At 39.0% G+C, this 25,300-nt stretch overlaps 1 long non-coding RNA gene across 1 annotated transcript in view; it reads right to left on the bottom strand.

Annotated features, from left to right (window-relative positions):
• LOC116217324 overlaps positions 1 to 25,300 on the bottom strand; it is a 186,464-nt gene that overhangs the window by 11,158 nt on the left and 150,006 nt on the right. The window contains exons 4-5 of the long non-coding RNA XR_004161734.1: positions 13,839 to 13,944; positions 6,738 to 6,862 (exon numbers count right to left, since the gene is read on the bottom strand). This is a non-coding gene — a long non-coding RNA (uncharacterized LOC116217324). The remainder of the gene's footprint in view (positions 1 to 6,737; positions 6,863 to 13,838; positions 13,945 to 25,300) is intronic.

Below are 25,300 nucleotides of genomic sequence, written 5' to 3'. Positions count from 1 at the left end.
TTTTGTATCAGATCTAAGTCTGAAAATGGCATGGATATATCCCAGGAAATCTGTATACTCTATCCCAATTACAAGCCTGCAAATTTATACAAACACCAGGCACATTTTTTTGTGAATTGTCTGCTTTTCTGAAGCTTTGACACATAGCTGTACTGTCCCCAAGAGAAAGAGATCCAGTAGGAAATCTCAGTGCAAACCCTTTTATTTGTATGACTATGACTACTATTACCAAATTCAGTAAAGTATGTTCAGTGACATGGAATAAAAAGAGAATGCTAAAAGGAGAGAGCTCATTATTTGAGAAAAGAAACTCCTTCCCTGACCAAATACAGAATAGGCCGGGTGACTTAAGAGGGAGGGCCAGAGACAGATGTAAGACTCTAAAGTTACACATCAGTGATCTGATCCCATGCGGAAAACTCATTGTTCTTAAATTGATGTTTCAGGGACAGCACAATGATTCATTAAGTTTTTTTGATGTTTCAGTAAGACAGTACCCATCAATCTTTAACACTGTCCATAGCCCTAGAGATATGCGTTTGGATATAACATACATTCTGGCATATGAGACACCTTTGTGTAGGCTGCAGCCTTCATCAGAAGGAGAAATAACCACTATGAATTCCTCCAAAACTGCCAGTATTCTTACTATGAGCAGTGATATTAGGAGAAGCAGTTCAGGCTATGGTGGCAGACATAGCAGAAGGAAAATCAAAGATTAGAAAACTGCCTGCATCTTCTTATCTTTTCTTTATTATTTTATTTTTCCTTTTGGTAGCTTCAATGTATTTGACATAGGTGCTTTTTTGAGGGAGAGAAAAAAGAAGAAAAGACCATCAGGATATAATGTACACACTCTGAGAAGCAACTGGAACGACATTGAACACTGTAGACTGGTTCTGGAGAAGTTAAGAAATAATTATTTAAGCAGAGAGCTTGTAGAAAAACTCCAGCACTGAAAAATGCCTTTTTACCTCTTATGTGAATTAAGATTAATTATAATGCCTAGACCAAAGCATATTAGTCAGAGTTGGGAAAAAAAAATAAAAAAATCATTTCTTTTGTGCTAAAGCCATTAGCTTAAAATAGTTCATAATTGATTTTCATGTGATGATGAAAGTGTGGGTGCATTTTTTTTCATTCTTCATTTTCTTTTTTCAGATGGACAGCTTAAAGAAGTAGGAATAATTCTAGACAGAGGTAAGGCTCCAAAAGAGTCCATCAAGACGAGTTTTTCAGATAGACAGTTCAGCCATTTTGGACAGCTTCATGCAAGGTATTCTATTATTCAATTATCCTACATTCATTAGAGTTAAAATAGGCAGTCACCAAAACCAAAATCAGAAGAGCTGTGGTCTGACATAAGATCAGTGTTACAAAAAAAAAAAGAAAAACACCACTGAATGGGCTCAACTGCTTCCAACTAAAGTGACTTGCAGAGAAGACATGACAGTTCCACACACTGTGAAAATTAATTTTCCTAGATGGCTGGTGGGGAAAGTTTCATGTTACAAATCAGTGGTGTTTCACCCATCTGTTTGCACTTCAGGAGAATTTGATATCTTAGATCTCATGTGAGCTCACTGAAATAAAGGGAGTATAGCTTGAACTGAGCATGCACGATCAAGATTTATTAACACGAAGAGGTTATAAAATTTGTTTCATGAAGAATTTCCATATTTTGCTACCTCACTGGTTTCAGAACAGGAATGAAGTTTGTGCGTTTCCAAATTCTCAAAGGAAAATGTTCAAAGGCTGACATGTTCAACTCATTTTTATATTATTACATTGTAGTATGACCCCCAAATAAAATACTAATTCAAAAGTCATTTCTGAGAAAAGTCTGAACAGAACCGTCTTTAGGAGAACACAGCATGATGGTGATATGTACCCAACTTGGCAACTTAACCCATTTTCAAGCTGTATTTTGGATGGAATTTTGTCCAGGTTTTCTAATCCAGATTCTGCTATTACATATTTACAGAAAGACAACAAACGTAGACAGCAGCTTTTGGATAATAGAATGGAGGTGATTTTTTTTAGCTATACAGGCAATGGAGGAGATGTTTGGAACCATTATTAATAAATGATTAACAAATAACTAGAAATAACCATTCAGCTAATGTGAATGTGCACTTGTGGATTTATGAGCGTGAAATTGTAGAAAGTATTTTTGAAAAAGACAGAAGAGCAAGTTAAGGGCTAATTATGTACGCACATTAGTCTACACATGAACTGAGGCACAGACCCTCACATTGCAGAGTAACCCTCCCCATTGCAAGGAGAGGGTTAAGAAGAAGCAACTTTTATTTCCTGTCACTCAAGATGATTAAAGCACTTTTCCCTACAGCAGGCAATGCTGGCTGCCCTCACACAGACTCCTGGAATGAGAACAGCTGCTGTGAATAAGACAGGGTGAAATTTTCAGACCCTCAGGGAGGCATGTGCAAGGGAGACTCAGCAGTAACAGGGCAAATAATACAAATGAAAAAGATCTGGAAGGGTGGAGTTCTGCCAACAAGCAGCAGCAAGAAAGAGCTTACTGAAAGTAGGGTGGGACAGGAACAAAGGCTATCAGTAGAAGTGGGAATGAGATATTAGGATCTGGGAAAATTGGCAGGAGTTTCACCAGACCTGACCTGGCCCACCCCACTCCCCTGACATCTTCTGTAAGTGCTCTGGCCACCAACATACCAGCTGGAGAGGCAGAAGGGATCCCAATCAAGCCTATGGATATTGACATAAAAGGTTTTATAGCCATTTTCTTGGATAGCTGCTCTTCAGCTACCTTCTTGCATGATTCAAGGTTTGCCAAACCAGAGGCAGTGACACAGCAAGCTCTGCTTCTCTTCTTGTTTGTGTAAAAGGAAATTAACACTGTTCTCTGCTTACAGTATTTTGAATACCAACATCTTTAAGCTCCCTCAGCTGTTCAGAAGAAGCAGTCTTTCCAGTATGTCGTTATCATTTCTTTGAATTCATCAATTCATTTAATTCATTCATGTACTGGTCCCAGGAACTTCGTATAAGGCTCGCATATAAAATAATGCAAAGTGCAGTCTATTAATAGAAACCCTATTAATAACACTTCAACTCTTTCTCAAGGAGTTTCTGTTCTGAATAGACTAAGGGTAAGATAAAGAAAAGCAAAGTTTTACAAGACTCATCATTTAACCAGTTCTCAATCTATTCATTTCTTTTTATCTCTTTCTAGTAAAAAATAAAAAAAAATAAAAACCTACTAATAAAAAGAAAAAAGCTCTGATGTTCTGTTTAGACATTGTAAAAAGCAAGCAATAAAATGGCTACCACCCGTTAGGCTAGAATTCCTAATTATCAGGAGTGATACTCAATCTAAAATAAGACCCATAGCTCTGATATTCATTGCAAGGTGGGTGAAGATAACAGAAGCCATAAAATGAAAGGAAGGATATCTGTGGCTTTTGGGAAAAAGACTATAGTGTCAGGATAACTTTATATTCAGCTACATATCAGGATCACAGAAGAAGCAATTATTTTCTCAACAGTCAAAATCCTAGTGTTGGAGATTACTTCAGTACAAGCTACAGAGTATTTAAAAAGCAAGATTTGAAAGTCCACAGGGTATAAAGCATTTGTATGATTTGAAGAGACATGACAAACATGCTTATCAGGATGATTTTCATAAAACCCTAATTTTTAAAGCATTAACCATGTGCTAAATAAAAGCCTCTAATACTTTCCCTTTTCTAAGAAAACCCAGCTGATCTTCATATCGTTTGCATATACATTCACCTTACATTTTAGTACAGGAGGCAAAGCATATTTTAGCTGTATTTAAAGCTACAAGTCATAATAAACATCCAAAATAATGAACGTTAAAAAAAAATTGTGTCTCTACTAACTGAAGTGTCTAAGTATATAAAGATTATTTTTATCATTTAGTAAAGGTAATTAGGCTTCTTAAACACACAACGCTGGGCAAAAATAAATTGTATTACCAGTAAGTTTAGGCATTACATGATGTGTACTTTTAGCATCATGTAAACACAAGTCCTCTGATCTTTAGGATGAGTCTTCCTGCAACTCGAATGAAGTCACAGATTGTAATTTGCCCAACTCAGGTAGTCACAAGAGAGGAATTTGAAAGAATCATAGAATCATTAACGTTGGAAAAGACCACAAAGATCATGTAGTCCAATCATCACCACCATGCCCACCAAATGATGTCCTACAAGGTATATACAAGATACAGCAGAGCCATGTTGTGGGACAGCAATCACGAATTCTACCTCTTGGTATCAAAAATGATGCAAAAGCTAACTGCAAGGAGAAGCAGGCAAGGCTGGATCACTTTTACAGGAACGCTGTGCCATTTGGTACAGCTGGACTTCTCTGTGCTATTTAGGACTCATCAGACATGACTTTTTATTGCTTTGTTGGGAACATGGGCTTTCTCAGGAAATTAAAGAAAGAGCTTCAGCTGCTGAGGACCTAGCAAACATGGGGGTCATAAAGCTGTCAAAATAAACACCTTAAGAGGCAAACTAGGCTGCCTAACACCACTCTGCTCCAACACAAACATATGCAGGCCATTCCTGGTAGTTACAGTTCCAACATTTGAACCTGTACTGCACTGCACTGGGAGTTGAACTAGATGACCTTCAAAGGTCTCTTCCAACTCTAAGAATTCTATGATTCTATGAAATACAGACACCTGGATGTGACTGAGGTCCCCCTGGCCATGTTGACAAGCTTTAAGTTTTCTGTAAAATGTGCTACAATAGCAGTTAATACTATTTCAGGATAAAATTCATTTGCAGCTGGCTTGCCTGGATGAAGACGACTGAGAAACTCTTTGCTATGAACAACTTGAGTACCACCTTTGCATCGTTAATATCACTAATTCCAGATGCTCTCAAATCTGTCCACAACCAATTCTTAAAACATTAATCATTTTCAAGGCAGAGATTTTAAGAAATTGATAAATAGTAGAGATGCATTCTACCTTTATTTTCAGCCTTTTTATGCTGCTGTGAGGCTTAGAATTGACCTGCTTTAACAAGGTGAAAAATGCAAACTTCATGTGCTCACCTGCTTCCAGGAGCTGTGGTTTAAATGAAACAGAAAGCAGCATGAAATTTGATACTTTTGCAAGAGGGGGCAACAGTGCCTACACAATTCCCTCTCCTGCATTTTGCCTTTTACAAGTAGCAGATTACTTCAGCGGAAATCAAGATGAAAGCAAAAGAGATATCTTAACCTTAAACTACATGAAAACAGCATGTTAAACTAAAACAGAATATGAATATTCCTGCCATCCCAACAAGAAATGAATTAAGACCTTCAGATTTCCCTTTTAAATGAAAGCTGGGCAATCATCAGAATCCTTTTCCTTCTCTAAAACAAAGTAAATCTACTTTTCTTTTTTTCCCTAATTAAATTACTTCCAGCTTCTTGGACAGAGGAAAAGTATCTGTCCCACAGAAGCAATCTTTCACATTCTGGGACAAATAGAAGGACTGTGATGTACTGAATGTAAACCAGCCTTCATCTGTAATCATCACTGGTTTCCTACTAGTCTGTCTACTCATTCTTGGGTGATGAGCCAGCTGTTCAGTCATATTCAGGTGACACTTCTTGCTGCACGATTGCAGCCAGGCAGCAATGAGATAGAAACAGTCCCATGGATTCTGACTGGTATGAAGAACTGAGCCTGATGCAACAGGGAGAGCAAAGTCCTCAAACTGGGGCAGCTATTCCTAGCACGTTCCAGGCAAGAACCTGTGGATGGCACAGAAAGGTTAAACTGCCAGGAGCAGGAAACATGATGAATGAATAAGTAAAACAAGAAGCAGGCAAGTTTATAGGGCTAGAAAAAAACTCCAAATGCCTTTTCAAGTGGTTCCAGCCTCTCATTCATATTAAAGATTATTCTGAACTGAGTTTCAACAGCATTGCTAAAACAAATTGCTTTAGGGAGCAGACATCCACTTTCCCAACCTCTGCTTGATGACTTGCAGAGAACAAATAGTACAGTGCTATTGTCAGTTTAGAAGAAGCAATGTCATGAAGGAAATAATGCACATTTTTATTCTCCTAAACATCCTGTTTTCCTGCAGTTATTTATAATTTTAATATAAGCTGACAAAAAAAAAAAGCACCAAAAAAACAAAAACCACACCCTGTATGTGAGGCTTGCTTTCTTGTGATCTCAGTAGGTCCTTCTCACTATAATCACAGAAAAGTGGTTTAACTACATTCACTGAATACCAGCTCCTCAGCCCCCACAGAGAAATTCATATTAAAATGCAGCAGCAAAATGGCAAAGCATAGATTTTTATTTATCTTGGAATGTTTGGCTGAAAGAAGAACCTAGACTTGATAATGAAATAATGAACCTGATTTTTACAGGCTGCATGCTTCTACATGCCAGCCTTAACATATAACTGTTTGGACTGGAAAAATCACTCCATTTGCCCTCTACACGCAAGCAGTGATGACTAATGATATTGCTGAATGTTGAATAAGAAATACTGTGCTGGTGCAGTCACACCTGGACTGTTGTGCCCTGTGCTGAGCCCTGTTGCCAAAGAGCTATTAGTACATGAGAGGGTACTCAGAAGAAAGGGAAAAAGTCGATTAAAGAGATGTAGCAGCTGTCTTAGAAGGAAAGACTTTGAGGGGTGAGTGGCAGTTGGCTAGGCTAACGTGAAAGAGGTACAAATTATTTAGTGAAAGCCCTCACCTGAACTTACCACATTACTTATAGGATTTTTGCTGATAAGAAGTCCCAGGATAGTGATTGTCCAAGGGTAGCTGTCCTCCAGAGACAGTGTGTAGCCTCATCGCACAGAGAGATCAGGACGCCAACAGAATTTACCTGCAACAGCATAAGCCATTTCTTCAATTGTAAAATGAGAGGGAAAACACATCCAAGCAAAATACTGAAGGCCTGCACCTAAGTCACATTCTTAGATCATCTGGGTCCAATTGCTGATGAAATCTGTGGAAGCTCATCACCCAAACAATTCAGAGATTGTTTGCTGATATGACTGAGGCACTGGAAAGAACAAATCCCATTGACTTTATCAGAATCTAGATTCCATAGTGTCTAAATTCAAATGGAAATTGAGTTATTTAATCCATGCTTTTGAAGCTACTACTATCCACAACTATATAGAGAAGGAATGAAAAGTGGAAGTCATATACTGTAAGATCTTCAGACAAGTGTTCAAATACAAAGAGTACAGAGGAAAAAAAAAAAAAGGAACAATTAGAAACAACTAAATTAAGTTCAGTACAAATTACCTTATGGTAACAAGTGTGGAGCAGTAGAAGAGACCATCTCAGCATCAGGGAACTAATGAGGCTGATGAATGACAATAATTAGAACTGAGATCAAGTACGATTGATCCAAGCTCTTATTAAGAGTCAGCATTACCAAAAGTACCTCCAGATAAAATGTTATACAATGCTCATGAGCACAGCCAGTGAAAAGCAGTAAGGGTTAGGCCCAATGTGGTCTATGTATGGGACACTCAGTCTGGCCAGGTCATTCTGAGTAAAATCACATCATTCAGACACTCTGGACAAGCTCTCCGAGCATTGCTTTGTTTCCAAGGTTCAGTAATGCAATAACATTAGCTGATAGTGGAACTTAATAGTTTTATATATCATATATATGTATATATGATTTTTCTTTGGGAGCTAGTGACAAGCAAAATGTCTAGATCAACTTATAAATAAACCATTTAACAAGAATAATTTATCCCTTTAAGAATCAAGTACATAGCACCTCGAGCATGAATTTAGCACAAAGAGTCCCAAAAATGTGATAGCTACAACACAATACCTAAAAATCAGCGCAGGGCAGGGAGAAGTTTTTGCTTAGGCTTTACGCACTCCCTCTGGGTCAGGCCATATGATCTGATGCTAGTGTTACATACGATAATTCATACACTGTCCTGGAAAACATAGCAGGAGTGTCAGCTGCCATCATGGCTTATGCCTGCTATGACAGCAGGTTGTATAACAGGGTTTGAGGCAAGGTTTCTGTCTTCTGATCTTTTACTGTGCAAGAGCCTGGCTACTACATTTCCTTCAAAATCAGGGGCAAAACATCAGTTCAAAGACTTCATGATGACATGATGACATCATTGCACTTAATGACTGTTTCAGCCAACTTGTGATCTCAGATTCCCTACACATTTATTTCTCTCTCCAAGTTCCCCCACCTGACATTTTTGCTAGGTGGAATAAACCAGGCCTGCTTGTATCCACTCTTCATGATCCACTCAGCTCTGACCAACTTTCCCCTTCTCTCCTTCCTTGCACAAAGCAGTCCTGCTTCTCAATAGCAGCATCTTTATACACGATATTTCCTTGTAAGATTTCACCTCTAATGACATTGGCAGCCAAGGAATTTTCTCACTTAATTTCTCTTTTGATAGTTTTTTCTCATCATCCTCTACAAGATCCTCACCTCTACCACTGTTTTGATTCTTGTTTGCTTGCCATTGAACAGATTCCTACTTTCAGTCAAGTTAATACCAGATGGATATCTGCAGCATAGGTAATCTTTATTTTAAAAGTGTGTATACATTATACATAACTCATTCCCTATAATTATTCAGTGCTCTCATTTCTGGAAATGACTGTTCTTCTTATTCTGTCAGGAAGTAATAGGATATTTTACAGTAGGTTCCTCTGACTGCAAAAGCTGCACTGTATACGATGTACTGATAAACTTACAAGAAAGCCTCCTCAAATGGTTTCTCATTTAAGTTATTGGGAAACTAGATGTATGGAAAAGAGTTTCCTTCAGCACAGTGCCCACCAATCTTGTTCTGTTATGAACGAAGGGCTTTGCACTCTCTCCCTTTCTCACCTCATTTTTCCCCACACACCTTAACTTGCACCCTCCAATTGCCTGCTCACACCAACCTTGACCTCCCAATCTTGTTCCATATACCTTTTTCCCCATTTAAACAATGAAGAAACCATCCTCTGCAATGTGATCCACAAGAACATTCCCTTGTCTTCCTCCAGTCAAAAAGTGGATTCTTCCAAGAAGAATTATCTTCAAACTCTGCCAGCTGGTGGCTATCATTTCACATTTTTCCTTTTTGTTTTTGATAAATAGCAGAATTAATAAATAGCAGAATGAATACCATCTGACTGTACCTGTAACTTCTGTCCTCAACAAGCAAACTGCCTGCCATTGAAAGGTCAAGAAGTAAGGTGTTGAAGTATCTATACCTCAAGATGTCAAAGATGAAGTAGGAGGCAATGCATCTGAACACACGGCTGGGTACAGACACAGCAAGGAACATTTGGCTGCTGTCTTCACATGCCATGCTGACACGCCTCAAGGCCGACTTGTGTCAGCACAGCTGCTTGCAGCTCTAATTCTCTGTCTGTTTATGGGCCTGGCTCTCAGGCATGATGCTCTCTTTTCTAACAGCCCTGTCTGTCTCTTCTAAAGGAGAGTACTGGGATACCTCAATTCCCTAAACAACAGTTCCACTGCCCGGAGGTGATGGTGCTGATAATTTGTAATTGTGACAGTTCCCTCCAGTCTCTCTCTCTCTCACTGGTAAAAGATTTGATGCTGCATATATTTGGCAGTGTTACTGACAGAATGCTCATATCACAACAGCTCTGATGGATGCTTTACCAATGTCAAACTAGAAATCAAGGAGCATTAGTAATCAAACACACACACACACACACATACACACACACACAAGCTTCCCACAAATTTCTTTCTTTGACTGAGGGACTGAAGTCCTCAAATTCATCATGGCATACATGTACCAAGTAACACAAAGTTTAGTTCACAAGACCATCACGGAGCTTTTTGTCATCAATCTTTAGGCTGAATTAAGACTACAATTGATGTAAATCTCCAATTCTAATTCAGTGCTAAGAGCATATGACCGACCAGAACTCTTGCACCCTTAACCTGTTTGATAAAGAATGTGATGATGTGATCCCCAGAGTGCTCATTATTCCTCATTCCTTATGCATGCTATCCAGGTATATTTACAAACCAATCAAATACAAAGGCACTTCGTTATGAAAGCTGAGTTTGTCCTGCAAGCTGCATTTTTTCAAGGAAACATAATGTATTGATCAGCCTCTGCCAGAATAAAGCCCCATCGATGCCTCAGCCCAAAATGTGATACAACATCATGATTGTTGCAGCTTGTGGAGATGCTTAATTCCTCCAAGCAGTCACATAGGGCGTACTAACAAACGCCCTGCTGAAGAAAACTGGGTGGAAAACCATGGCTTAATGAAACACATGAAATTGCAATCATATTCCAGTCTGTTTCTGCTCACTTCAATATTCTATCAATTCACACTACCCTGCCCTTAACCTGGAACTCTGGGAGCAGACAATATTAAATGTGATATGGGAAAAAATCCATAAGGTGACATAAACATCACATTCCTTGTTCATTTTTACTTCAGCATGACTTGCCCTCTCCTCTACCTAATGGTTCCTACATTTGACCAGCTTAAAATAAAAAGACTGCATAGTGGAAAACGCTCATGCAGCACATTCCAGAGGAAGCAGAAAAATGCCTAAAGAACATTCAAGATATTTGCCTTGAACATTACATGGAGAATGAAAAAGTGATATAGCGGGACAGCAGCTAATACCATATTTCATATAACTGCATATTTACTATTGCAAAGAAATAAAATGAGTTTCTGCAATGTTTGTGGTGTCATATAAGCCATTTTTCCTGTAGTACTCATAGGTATTACCATGAGTGACAAGGAAAAGATTTTTTTCTTTGAAATGAAAGATGAATTATACCTAAAACTGTCAGGTAAAGCTGCAAGTGCTACTGAATAACATTTTGGTGAAACAAGACCTCCCTGTTTTCTAAAAATTTTCTAAGTATTTTCCGTAAGTTGTGTTCTTTGTTCTCAATATGCATGGATATCACAGATCCCTCAAGAGTGGCAGAAACCAATTAGAAGCCTGTCAGATTTTTTTCCTTTGAGAAGCCTTAGACTAGCCAGCTGTGTCCTCATCCACAGAACAGCCCCTTTGTTTCCATTGCTCTACTGGGATCCACATGGACACAATGCAAAACACAGACCCTCCTGTGACCTCTTCTTCCCCTCCATACAGAAAGCTAATCAACCCTCTCAGTCTAGTTCCCCCTTCTTCCTTATTGATGAACCAGTATGCATTGGTTAATAGCCCATTTCCCCTTAACCAGCTATCAACCTTTTAATCTAAGATCCTGGTATATCACTCCTGTCCAAATTCCAACTTCTACATGCTGCCTGCAAGGCAGCAGAAGGTAAGGGAAGTAACTGTAACTCTGAACTAGCAGCATCATGCAGTATGATGCTAAGCTGTGGCCCTACAGCTTCTGGTACCTAGGTGAAGTTTTCCAAGCTACGCTGCATAGATTATGCCATTTTGCACATCCCCTCTGGAAGTCCTGCATCTCCAATGCAATAAGAGACTACAACTCTACATTTTAAAACAAGGAGAATTGGAAATCCACCACTTAAATTAAGTGGCAAGCTCCACTCACTTGGAGAGAGGAAAACTGATTGGTCCATAGGGTGCTAGCTGCTACCATGGCAATAAGCACCTTAAGAAACCACTTTTAAATCAGTAGTCTGAAATCCCTGTCTCTGAGATGGGATGCCTGTCTGAGAGCTTTGTGGGACATTAATTTGATCTGGGTTCATCCTCCTCAATTCACTTATCAACTGGTACAAGAAAGAGCAGCTCAGCTGCGATCCATAAATATCCTGACCTTTATGTTGCCTGCTTGGTAAAAACAGGATTTCCATATTAAATAATTGACACGTATCCAATACCAGAGGGAAGGAATTAATTCCTGTTCTGTCTCTGTACAATGCTTAAGACAACAGCCAACAAGCAAAAATAAATTGAAGGAAAAGTAATACTCTGGAGAAGCACATGAAACTTAAAAGACATATAGTTACAGATCACAGGTGACTGTAGAGGTTTTTTCTTCTAGCTAAGAGATGAGCACACTGCTAAATATATAATAAATAAATAACATGGGCAAAGAGAGACAGAGACAGAGATGGATAAAGGACTGTATCTATACACAGCAGAATTCATTGTTAGTCACACAGGGTATGTATCTATTTCCCTGGCCAAGAAGTGTTCTAAGTTTCTCTTTAAATGGGTCAGGAATAAGCTGGCAGCACCTAAAAGCTTTAGGGACTGTGAAAGTTTTTAAATTTGTTGTAGGTCCATTAAGAGAAATTATGCAAAGTTAATTCGTACTCCTGAATCTCCAGAATTGAGGATACTTATCTTCAATAGAATTTAATATTTGACATTGCAGGTTTCCAAAGATTGCTGCAACTTTGGAACAAGTATTGTTAAGCTGAATGCATTTAAAACCTAGCTGAGCATATATATAGTATCTTATCTGATTATAAAAAGAGTATTATTTATAGTAATTTTGTATTTTGCTGTTATCTCCAGTTACGTGCACACAAAGACACACAGTTTAAGAGAAACAACATTGAAACATAGGAAAAAAAGCTAACACAACTGATGTCTGACATCTCCAAATGCAATAGCAAAGAAGTATATTAGAAATACAAAATGGATATATCTTTTAAAACCTGAGTAGGTGTAATTTTGTGGAATTTAAAGGAAGATAAGAAAATTATATTTACTAACAATTTGTATAAAACCTGGTATTTTAGATAACCAGTATATTCATTTTATGCCACATCAATAATTTATTTTATTATCAAAAGCTGAACATACAAAGGGGAAGTCTTTCTGTCATCAAATCAATGAATAAATATACTTCTTGGATCTATTATATTAAATGTAGGAGAATGTGCTAAAAAAAATTCCAGCAGAAATCCATACTTCTAAATTCTCAATTTACTTAAAAATTCATTATCTCAAAAAGAAAATCTCTGGAGATTTTTATACTTGTTATACACACAGTTCTTCATTATCATGGAAGAAAATATTTGCTGTAGAAACAATTTTGTAGGTGCCAAATATGTATCCAAAACAGAGGTGGCAGACAAGAACAAACAAGATCTGGGCATTCACATAGAATTTAACTTTTGAAAACAACTGGTTTGTCTTATTGCTGTATTGATAAAATATTTACATTAACTCTTTTTCAAAGATAGGACAATACACTAGCATTAGAGCTGATGCTTAGCTCTAGAGAGGAAGCAGTAAAGAAACATCATCAAATCTATCTCTTGACAGCAGGAGGGCACAGAAATTGTAGAATTTCTTGAAATGTGCTTTACACAGAGTGAAATTAAACATCAAAAAATTCTATGCTATCATACGCTGTTACGCAACATCTTAGTAAGACATTATTGTTCTGATAAACTTGAATTTCAGAACTGATTTAAATCATTCCTTGGAATAAAAGGTGTTGGTACAAGTATAAAGATGCAATTATTGAAAAGTTAGAAATGTAGAGTTTTATGTACATAATGCTTCTCCTTAAAGGAGATATGTTTTCCATAGTACTTTTCCTCTGCAGCTCCATGGCACTAAAATGTACATTTTTTTTCCAAATCAAACCCTCCCTAATTCAGGTTTTACAGAAAAGTGTGCAAGTGGAAACAGAAAGCTAAAAACTGTAAAGTCATTTCCCAAGGCTCTTCATCATAGATAGCAGCATGGCAGTCATTCCTCTTCAACTATTTCTGATCAAACAAATAGACCATCCTGCCTGAATGCATGAAACTTTTAATAAAGGACCCTTCAAAGCATCTAGAAACCAGCTGAAGAGAATTTGCTTAGAGAGACCCCTAAAGGATGAATTCTAGAAGCAGTAGTGTCAGCTTTCCCTTACCTGTTTCACTCAGGCCAAGGAAGGAGCACAACACCTTCCTTCAGTGATTCAAAAAACATTGCCAGCAGGGTGCAAAAACAGATGGATTTACTCTCTGACCTAGAGACTGAAGAAAGAAAAAGAAAGTGAAGGTATGCTTTCAAATCCACGGCTTGGTGTATGTACCCACTCTGGATCAGGTCATTTCCACTCAGGTGGCACATCAGAACTCATTCTAGCTACCCCGACAAAATATATGGGCAGCTACAGGAAATGTTGTTTGCTGTCAGGGCAAATTACTATGCAGATCACCTCAACAGTTCCACCAGGATTTCCTAGAAAGCAATGGTATTACTGGAGGTGTCTCAGGTTCTGCCATTTAGTTCCCAAATACAGACTTTACATTGATGAGCATTGAGCTGTATAAAATGATATTCAGTTACATGGCAAAAGATATGTGCCAGTTCATTTTCCTTTGACATTCCTTGCCTTATCATCAGACAAAGGCTCCTGCTTCTTTGATCCCAGACTTGTATATTGGTCCTTAAGCTAATATATTGATCACCATTGTTAAGCCAACCTATATAAATTCATTAAATCATGCTAGACCTCGTTGCACCCATCTGTCCTCTTCTCTCACCCTAGAACAGGCTGCAAGGTGCACTTGGACCATTCCATGGGCAGCCCTTATCCTATGATCTGCTAAGTAATTGGTAGGATATAGAGATACAGAGAGCTGGCACTGCTTTGCTGCATGGTAACTGAATTTCACTTGGGCATTCCCTTGCTTATAGTCTGCTTAAGGACTGACTTTAAGAAAATGTTTTCACTCTGCACACCCAGAGGTTACAATAGCTATGCTTTTAATTATTATGGAAAATTAACTTTCTGTTGGAAAACTGTGCTCTTTACTAAGGTCAAAATTCATTTGGACAGCAAAAACATCCAAAAGAAAAAAGATATAAGCATTCTAGAGATAACAGTAATAGCAAGGCAGAAGTTGCTCTTTTCTCTTTGTTGCAAATGTATTATTTCAGAAGACGTTATCACTTGATAATAATGCTACTTCCATTGTATATAATGATAAATGGTAATTGCTTTTGTACTTCAGCATTTTTCACAGAACAATTTGGCTTCCAATGAATATATTAGTGACTCATTGCTGTAAACACTCTCTTTACATCTAGGCCTACAATGCAGAACTAGACAAAAAAGTCAGAGATAAGTATTTTATTCCTTGTTTTGATTTTTCTGAGAGATAAGATTTTTTTCTTTGAAATGAAATAAGGAATTATTCAAGAACTCTCACTTTAATCTAGCCATGAGCAGTACTCTAAGCCTTCATACCGCATCTATAATTTCAGTTCCTCATTAGATTTGTTTAGTGTTAGGCCTGTGATCAAAGGATATCATTTCTTTTGCATTCCCAAGCCTTCCCAATAATGTAGAATGCCAGACTTTGTGGGATGAAGTAAAAAAGAAAGAAACCTCCTCTGTTTTCCACAGGAACAACTTTATTCTCAAAGCCTAAGTCATCCCACTACCCTCAGATGTCCCTTATGTAATAATCCACATAAAAGAATCCTATTTTTAAACACCTCCCCCCAGTTGGCTTATGCCTTTAACAATTGCTCTCCTTTGTTACCTCTGTTCTCTTGTAATTTTAAATACATTCTTCACACTGCTGAAGTCTCAGTGCAAGGACATTGAAGTACAACAATGCGTTGCCCAGGGTGGTGCTGGAGTCTACCACATCAGAGGTCTTTAACCAGGTTAGAGAGTATCTGCCAGAAATGGTTTATGTATTGCTCATCCTGCCTTAAGGTAGAAGGACAGACTAAAAATTTTTCTATGATATGACTGTCAATAGCATCTTTATTCTTGCATTGACTAAAGATTTATGAAAACAGTAATCTGCTGTTTCTTTGGATTAAAGAATTGAGGTTGTGGACTCTGATATTGTCACAGTTCCTGTTGCTGGGCTTCAGGTAACACTAACCTCTTTGATATATTAGTGCAGCACTGTTTAGCCTTAAGAATTGAATTTGACCACCACATAAGGCTGAACTGCTTTTCTGTACAAAGGACATGTGGAGTGAATGAATGAATGAGCGTCTTTACCTATCTAAGATTCTTCTAAAGGACTAAAATAGTATTATAATGGTTCCTAGACCTTCCACTGATTATGTGATTTCTGTGCTGGGAGTCCACCAAACCATATGCTTTCTTCAATAAAAGGCTTATGATTGCTTATAGCATATGTGATCATCCTCTGAAAGATAAGAATTTCATATGAAGCATGCTTGGGAATAACTTCTGTAAAAGCTTCTTGATGTTACACGATACCATATAATTCATTTAAATTACTACAAATTAATAATAGTTTTTCCATAGCAATCCTGTTTTTCCATATCATGACCTGTTGCTGCTATTACAAAATATTGGCCAAGTGACCACTGAGAAACAAAAATGGTGTTAAATTCAACAGTAAAAAGCTGAGATATCATCTTCAATTTCCTACTCAATTCAAATCAAAATGGCAACAGAAGGATGCGATTCAGCTGTTGAGTTGTTGTATGTGCAGTTATGAATGTAGTCATGCATTTGTGTGACAAAAAAACAAAAACCAACAAGGAAAAATAGGTACAATGTTACTTATGCCATACATGCTATGCCATTTTCTTCTGGTTCTTTATCAAGAAAAAAAAACATGCCACAATTCGATACAAAGCAAGTAAAAATACCTTGTTTTACATAGCAAAATTCCTTACACACACACACCTTTAGAGATTTCCAGTTTCTTTTTTTCCTTCTCTAACAACAATGAAAAAGGTTAGAGTTTTCCACAACCCTGTAAAAATCTTCAGTATAATTCTTTCTGCAGATACAATAATATCCCTTACAGACCAAACAAACAGGACCAAATGATATTTTCAGGGTGTCTAAGGTTATTCAGAGGCTGAGACCTTGAAACACTCAAAGTTCCATGAGTATGGTATTAATGACCTATGCATTTGTTTATTATTTGCAGACAATACTAATTTGCAGAAACAGAGGCTCTCCGAATTAGGTACACATTATTCTCAATGAGGATGTCTGTGCCTGTGTCTGGTCCTTCAGTGGAAGAGCTCATTTGGTTGTCTCACCCACTTCTTGCAGAATGAATCTGCATCGCTCTCTCTATGGGTCTTGGGTAGCCTTGCACTGGATGGGGCCTCTGAAGTTAATAAAAAGAACAAAAAATGAGATATATCCATAACAAGATAGTTAATAAAGAAAACCAGGGATCACTTTTTCTCTTACCCAATTATGTTTAAGCCAGAAAGAACTACAGATATTGAATCTACAGCTTGATGATTAGGACATTTGAGAGACTGTAATTCAGGACAAGTTAGAGAAATCTGTGTCTGTTTGTACTACACGTGCTTAACTGCTATCCAGTTAGTCTAGATTAATTCTCTTTTCCTAATCCTCATACTTCACATATCTCTTCTCTCTTGTCATTACTCTTCATGTTAATAGTTTCAGACAGTCTCTCTTTGGCTTTGCCTCAGGAGACAAAGAACAACATATTGACAATTTTTCTATTAAAGACAATTCTAGTTTTCACGAACTCAAGGCTATTTCTGAAAGAAATTTAGGCTCATGCTCATGAATATTCACCAAGACTTACAGATATCTATTTAGTTTTAGGAATACCTTTCAAATATCTGCTTTAACTTTGCTTTGTCAGATCCAAAGGAGATAGTCTGCACAGAATCCAGTGTATCATCTTTGAAGGGTTGAAGGGCAGCTGGGGTTTACCCACTGGCAGCTAATTGGGATCACTGCTTTTAGAATTCATCTGCATCCTTCTGCCAATATAATTCATTGTGTCATCCCAATAAAGCCATCAGAATGTCAGGAGAGATTAATTTGCTTCCCCAAGATTAAAGCAGTGAACACATCAATTTAATCGAGAGTTTTGTGACATAGTCTCTTAATCACCATCAGGGTAGAAGGGTTATGTTCTAATCAGAATTTTATAATCGTTAAGCAAAAGGTGAAAAACAAATTGACTGTTTTCCAGTTTGGCAAGTTTGTAAATAGCTGCTGATAAGAGCAAACAAAGTATTACTGCTTTTATCAGTTCTCCACTTCAACACATCAGCTCTGTTTTGTCAACAGGAATAATTCAGCTGAGCTATAGAAATGTGACTCTGAATGCATACATCTCCACCAGGAAACCCTCTCCCAGTGCTTTATGACAGCAACCATATTGCTCTGGTGTTCTGTTGAGTAAATAGATAAAGTATGAGAGCCCTGAACTTTGAATCAAATAGATATCTACTGTTGTCTACCCTGGAGCTGGTGACATCTTGCATTAGCATGGCAGACTGGGAAATGCCAGCTGCCAGGTAGCTGCAGGAACTCCACTGACCCTGTTCCATACTGCTGCTAGAAGGAAGGACAGACAGCCTCCCTTCTGTCATGAAGATCAGAGAACGCTATGTCATAACATAGTAGAGGAATTAATCTCAAAAAGTTTGAAAGTTTAGATAAACCTCTCATTTTCCCATCATACACTGCAGAGATTACTCTTCTCCCATCCATATTGTTTCTGCTCATAGAAGCCCTTCCCTTTCAGAACTTTATCCAATTCACTTCACTCTTCTCACTGACCCACTGACGTCGGCTGAGAAAGAAACACCCTCTGTGCAACACAGCATGCCAATCTCTGATTGTTCTTCTTCCTCTCACAGAATAGTCAGTTTGAGTGGACTCTGAACAGGAAAAAACACAAGCAGACCATCCTTGGCTTGTTTTCCAGATAGTTCACCCATATCAAATTAATACAGACAATATTTCTATACCTGGGGATCTTGCATTGTTTGGCCTTCAAGTATTTTTTTTCCCCTTGTACAACTCTCCTAATGTATCAGAGATGGAGCTGCTAAAACCAGGAGCCAGTCTAGAGCTCATGGAAGTTACAGATCAGCAGTGCTAGCATGAGACTCCTTGGCACTGTACAGAAGCCATGCTCTGCTTTGTTGCTGCATCTCAATTATGGGACACACCTGCTGTCCTAGTCCAGCTTCTCCCTCAAGGGGAGCCTGCTAATGGGCTAATTTATATGGTGCATAACAGGGGATTTAGAAGGGAGGCCTTAGAGACTCATTTTCACCTGGTGTCTTATTAGGGCTTTGAGCCCAATTCACTGGGGATGAAAAGCCAATGACTATAACTCATTTACATCATTTAGTTCTCAATAGGTAGCCAGTTAGTGAACAACAGACTTGCAATGATTTTGTGCAGGTCATTTCCTTTAACAGATGTTCCTTTGTGAAGTTGCTATCCTATAACAGTTTTGTGGGTTCCCTTTGTGAACAGACCTTTCAGTCAGGAGCAATTTACTCCTTTGTCGTCAAATAAATAAATAATAAAAAAAAATCAAATTAATTTCAAGTTAATAGTAAAAACACAACAACAACATATTTTCCATTTCTACAGTATTTCAGCGAATTTCACACTCTTGTACTTTAAACATAGGCTGGCAGCACAGAATAGAGCTTTTATTGTTTTCTTAATGACCTGAGAGACAAAGAAAAGCTTGGCCACAGTTCTGAGAATTCCTAAGCCTCTCTATGATCACAGAATCCCAGAACAGCTGAAGCTGGGAGGTAGTTCAGGAGATCACCTGCTCCATTTCCCCTTCTCAAAGTAGTGCCAGCTACAGCAGGCTGTTCGGGACCATGTCCAATTGATTTTTGAACATCTCCAATGATGAAGGCTCCACAACCTCCCTGGGCCATCAAATCTGTGGAAAACCACCCTTCCACGGATTTTTTTGTTGTTGTTGTTGTTCTTATTTTTAAATAGAATTTCTTTTATTTCATTTTGTTACTGTTTCTTCTTTTTATTTTACTGAGTAACCCTGGCTTCATCTTCTTTATACCCTCCCAAGAGACATTTATGCACAGTGACAAGATCCTCCCAAGGTTAAGTAAGTCCAGCTTCTGTAGCTTCTCCTCATGTGACTCTGTCTCCAGTCCTTTTATCATCTTAGTGCACCATCACTAGATTTGCTCTGGTATGTACACCTTTTTCTTGTATTTGGGCATCCAGAAGTGGACACCATTACAGATGTGGTCTCACCAGTGCTGGGTCCAGTAAGAGGTCTACCTCCCTTCATCTGCTGATGGAGCGTTTCCTACTGTAACCTTCAGTGCTGTATATATCTGCCTTCTTTGCTTCAAGGGCATATTGCTGGCTTACCTTCATCTTGGTGTCCACTAGGACACCCATGTCCTTTCCTGCAGAGCTGCTTTTCCGTAAACTGGCTCCCAGCATGTCCTGGTGCATAGGATAAATCCTCCTGGAATAAAGGAGTTTGTACATCTGCTTGTTGAACTGCATGAGGCTCCTCTCTTGTCCAAATCCCTAAGAATGGGAGCACAGTTATCTATCAACCACTCCTCCCACTTTTGCATCATCTGCATACTTGTGGAGGGTACACTCTGTCCCATCTTCCATGATAATGAAGACATTAAACAGTATTGGCTGGCCCCAGTGCTGACACCTGGGATATACCACTACTGACTGGTCTCCAGCCAGGCTTTGTATCACCAGTCACACTACTTGGAGCCCTAAAAGCCAACACTTTCAGTCCACCTCACTGCTTACTTATCAAGTCTGTACTTCATCACTTTGTCTACAAAGACACAAGAAGTGGAGATGATCAACATATTTCTCACTGAGAAAGTCAACACATCATAGAAGACTGTCAGTTTGGCCAGGTGACGTTTCCTCTTCATAAATCCATGCTGACCACTCCCAGACAGCTTCTTATTTTTCATACTTAGAAATCATTTCCAGAATTATTATCTCCATCACATTTCTGTCCCCAGTCCCACTCACAAATGGTTTCTGTAGTTTTCCTTTTGATGCTGATGTACTGGTAGCAGCCTTTCTTGTTGTCCTTCATGCCCATTACTAGACTCAACTCCAGGTGGACTTTGACATCCCTTACTTCATCTGTGCGTATTTGGACAGCATCTCTGTATTGTTCCCAAAGTCATCTGACCCACTTTCACAATTCTTTTATAACTAAAATACTCTGAAATACTGCATATCTTCATATCTTAAAGAATCGTAATAAGAATTAAAGGTATTCAGAAAACTTTTCAGGGTAGTAGTGTTAGCCGCTTGGGATGGGATTTACTCCATCCAGTTTTAATGACCAGAAAAACACGTATCCAATCCAAGTGAATTATCCCTTGAAATTAATCCTAAAGTGATGAACTGCCTCCTGGAGTTGACTGCCTCTCCCAGCTGAGTACAGAAACTCTGAACAGATAAACACAGTTTAGAATATATGTCTAATTTTCAGCTGACTAAAACAAATTTCATGCTTCAAACCACACAGCCCCACTCTGAGCATTCAATAAAGAAAATAAAATGGATACATAAAGATTTGTGTTTGTGTGTGCATTCACTAACACGCATGTTCAGATGCTGGGGAGCTCACCTCCAGAGGAAGAAGCCTCTTACTTCTAAGAACTTCGACAGTATAAGCTCCAAATAGCAAAGTGCACTGCATCAGAAATGCAGACATATGCAGAATTATTTTCTCTTCATTTTAAAACAAATTACAACAAGTTGGGACCAAATTTAAAATTCTTGCAATATTAAAAAACTTTATTTAACATCTATAGCTTCCTTTTTGTTTGCCTGTCATTAGTAAATCATATTTCTATGTTAAAAAAAAAAAAGAATATACAGATGTACAGCTATACAGGTACAAAATGATGTTGCAAGTAAGGCTATTTTTACTCAGGCAACAGATGTGACAGCATTACTGATACATGTAGAACTTGCTGACACCTTCATACCTCCAAAAATCTGACTCAAAGTGACTTCAGAGATCACATGGAGTCAGATGCAGAGCTTGGACTACAATGACGGGGACTCAGTGTAAACTCCTCTGCTTCACCTCTTGTACAAACAAATGCACTGGTTGCTTGTATCAGCAGGCCGAGGAACAAGAATTGCTCCTTATGGGGCTCCAGAAGCAGCATTTAAACCTGTCAGGATTTAGCTAATTAATAGACAGTGGGAGGCTGGTAGGAAGCCCCATTCCAAAGCACTGTGTGGGACAGATGAAGAGATGCACATCATTTTGAGTCCAGCCTTCAACTGGTGAAAATTCAGGTAAATGCTGCCCAAGGAATAAGGTATTTCTTATTGTTACAAAAACATGGTCACACTTCTTTCATATAACAAGTACTAGTTATAAAAAATCTATCAGCAATGACTCAGCTGTACTGAAATCACAGTGATCAAACATTTCGGTTATTCAGAACTCCTGAATGTGAGGAGTCAGATGTTTTTAAAATCCCAGAGTTTAGCATGAATATAAGTGATCTACACAGAAAATAAAATATTTACATTAACTTCTGATTTTTGTTCTCTAAGGACCATTATTTCTGTGTATAATCTCAAATTATCCAATCTGTTTCCCCTTGGTTTGAACCCCAGGGGTAAGAACAGCCTTAAGCACCCGCTGTTAAAAGCTAGCACAAAATGTTGAAGCTTGAGATTGTCTGCTCCAAATCTTTCAGACGTGCAAGACTGACAAAGATCTTAATGGAGCAGTGACTTTGTATTTGCCACATTCTGCTGTCTGGAGAGGCAGATAATGCAGAAGTACAGCCTGGGCACCAGGCAGGGCCACAGCCTATTTCAGAGGAGATTTAATATCCGAAAGCTTTAGCTTATCATTCCCCACGGGCTGTTGTGCTCAGCTGCTGCCATTCACAGAGTCTGTGAAAACACAACACTGCCATGATGGCAGCCCATCACTGTTACACTTGTGTTCAGCAGCACAGCCTCATATCTGCTGCAGTGTTCCTGAACCAAGTTCGGAGTGCAGCCAGGTGCTTGTGCAGTGCCAGGGGCTGGGCTAAACACAGGCTGCTATCTGCCCTGGGCAGAGCTATGAGCTCGGCTCTGCAGACTTGGCCTAACCAAGAGCTCTAGCAAGAGTCACGGTGGGCAGCAGAAAATAGCAACATATACTGGGACCAAAATTAGGCTCTGAAATAATGTGGATTGTTCTCATAGCTGTCTCTGTCACGAGAGGAAAGAGTGAGGCTTGACGGGCATTGCAGTATGGGAGCCTTACTAAGGGCCCACAAGAAGCCTTTCTCCCTCCACTGGCACTAGCAAGAGCTGTGAGAGACTGGACTCTAAACGCAGCACCTTGGCTTGGTAAGCCACACTAAGATAGCACCTACTTGAAGACCTTGAGCAGGTCTGAAGAACAACCTGTTTCCTCAGTCAAGATCCAGAAAGTATTCAGAAGCTTGTTAGGAAAGTTTTGTCTTCTTGTATTCAAGTAAGGTTAAATTTTCAGGGACTGTGTGAAAAAGAACACAAGACTGAGATACTGAGAGGGAGCTTTAATAATCATGTTTTCACATGGGAGTGTAGAGTGATGCCTCACTCACAGTGGAGCCTTTCAGCACCCTGCATTCCTACATATTGTGAACCTCCACTTAGTTTCCTAGTTCACATGCTTATAGTGTGGGAACCAGCCTGGAAAGCTGCTGCTGCCAGGGAACATTTTGGACAGCAGTAGGGCTCAACATAGAGTTTGGGATCCATGCTCATCATTTGGGCCCTCACAATTAAAGACTGCAAAGCTGAGCTCCTCTCCTTTCCTTCTTTGAAATCTCTCTGGATTCTACCCTTCAAGACCAGCACTTTCTGGAAACATAGCTGTGTTAAACATCATCTAGCATGCAAAACTTGATTAATTGATTATTGCTTTTCAATAATTTCACAATGGCCATCTAGACACTTGGATGTAAGTCCAATACATGCTATTGATTAAAAGACATTAATTCTAAAATTAGGGAATGTCTTGAGTGATTCTAGGGTATTTACCCATCACTATATGTCTGTGCTGGCAGCAGTTCAGGGAGGCAGCTTAATAGGTCAGACAGATGACGTGCAGTGATGTATGTTCCATAGAATAAACCAGTCAGAAAATAGACACAAGCTTTTATGCAAAAAAGGGAAGGAATAAGAGGGAAGACAGCTAAAAGAAATAAGATAAAACTGCATGCTATTTTACAGTGCTCTGCCCACTGCTTTTCATTTCTCCCTGCATTTGCATTTCACACTGTGCAAATTGCAGTTACTTACATCACATTTCTAATGAATTGCTCCTGGGATCCAAACTCAAAACAACACCCAATAGATAGAGTTGCTGAAGTTCACCTCCACAGTCCTGGCTCTCATTTAATACTAGCATAGCCCATAGTATAACTTCAATCTGCTCTAAATTAAGCTGGCTGGAGGGGTTTGGGAAAAAAACAATTCCCTGCAGTAGACAAAACTGAAATAATGCTGCTGGCCAAGCCACCCACATACCCTTTTTCCAAAGAAATGTTTTCACTGATGTCTTTTCTGAAGAGACCAAGCAGCTATTTATTTAAATTTCCTAACTATGTTTCCCTTGGGTGCTGCACAGAATCCTCTATTGTACCCAGGCACCTTTTGTACCAGGACATCATTCTCCCCATGCAGTGATAGTGGTTTTCATTTCCTTATGTGTGATTGCAAAGCTCCGTGGCAAATGTCCACTTTTCCACTGCCATAAGCAGTCAGAAAAAAATTTAAAGTCAGCAGCTCCAACAGCAGCACAGAGATGCTGGCAGTGAGCTCACATTGCTGCAGGCCAGCGGTTGTGCTGGGGCACAGGTGACACTGTGTTGCTGACTGTGCAATCTGGGGTCATTGCCTTGCAAGCAGCAGCAGCTGCATGTCCTGCTGTCCTCATGCATACGTCTGCAACTAAAGAATGAGAAAGCTTTTCTTTCTTGAGGTTTCTATTTCAATAAATCTTCCTTAAGGAAGTCTTAAAGAGGAAGGGTCACATCTTCAGTCTTTGCCTGACATTTTTAACTTCTGAAAACAAAAGGAGATAGTACATCTCCTCCTTATGCTTGGATAGCAGTCTCTTTTCCTTATGTTCTGCAGTTTCCCTTAGATTGGCAGCTCTTTCATCCTTGCATTACAGGACATGGTAGCAAACATTTTTCTCTCTCAGATATTTCTTCCTATAGAGGTTAATTAAAAAGAATGAAGGCCAGAGTCCCTACTGTCTTCAGCTTTGCATAGACATTTGCTGACCCAGATCTACTCACAGCCTGCCCAGGACTCACAGCTCATCAGCCACCATCTCAGCATGGCCTGCCAGGCAGTGCCTATAGGGAACAGGGTGGAGAAGACGACTACTGAAGCAGTGCTTGAATATTTCAAGATGGCAGCAATAACCTGAGTGATGCCACAGGGCTGGCAGGAGGCCTAGTCACTGAAATTACTCAGGAGAGGGCACAGGTGCTCAGCAGTGAATTTCAGCTGTTGAGATTCATAACTGTCGTAAATACATTTAACCGAGGAAGAGGCTGATGCTTTAAACTGTTTCTCCACAATGA

This window comes from Meleagris gallopavo, chromosome 1 (genome assembly GCF_000146605.3).
Source record: "Meleagris gallopavo isolate NT-WF06-2002-E0010 breed Aviagen turkey brand Nicholas breeding stock chromosome 1, Turkey_5.1, whole genome shotgun sequence".
In the NCBI taxonomy this organism is placed as follows: Eukaryota; Metazoa; Chordata; class Aves; order Galliformes; family Phasianidae; genus Meleagris; species Meleagris gallopavo.
The sequence above is the reverse complement of the archived record's forward strand: the minus strand, read 5'-3'. Positions and strand labels throughout refer to the sequence as shown.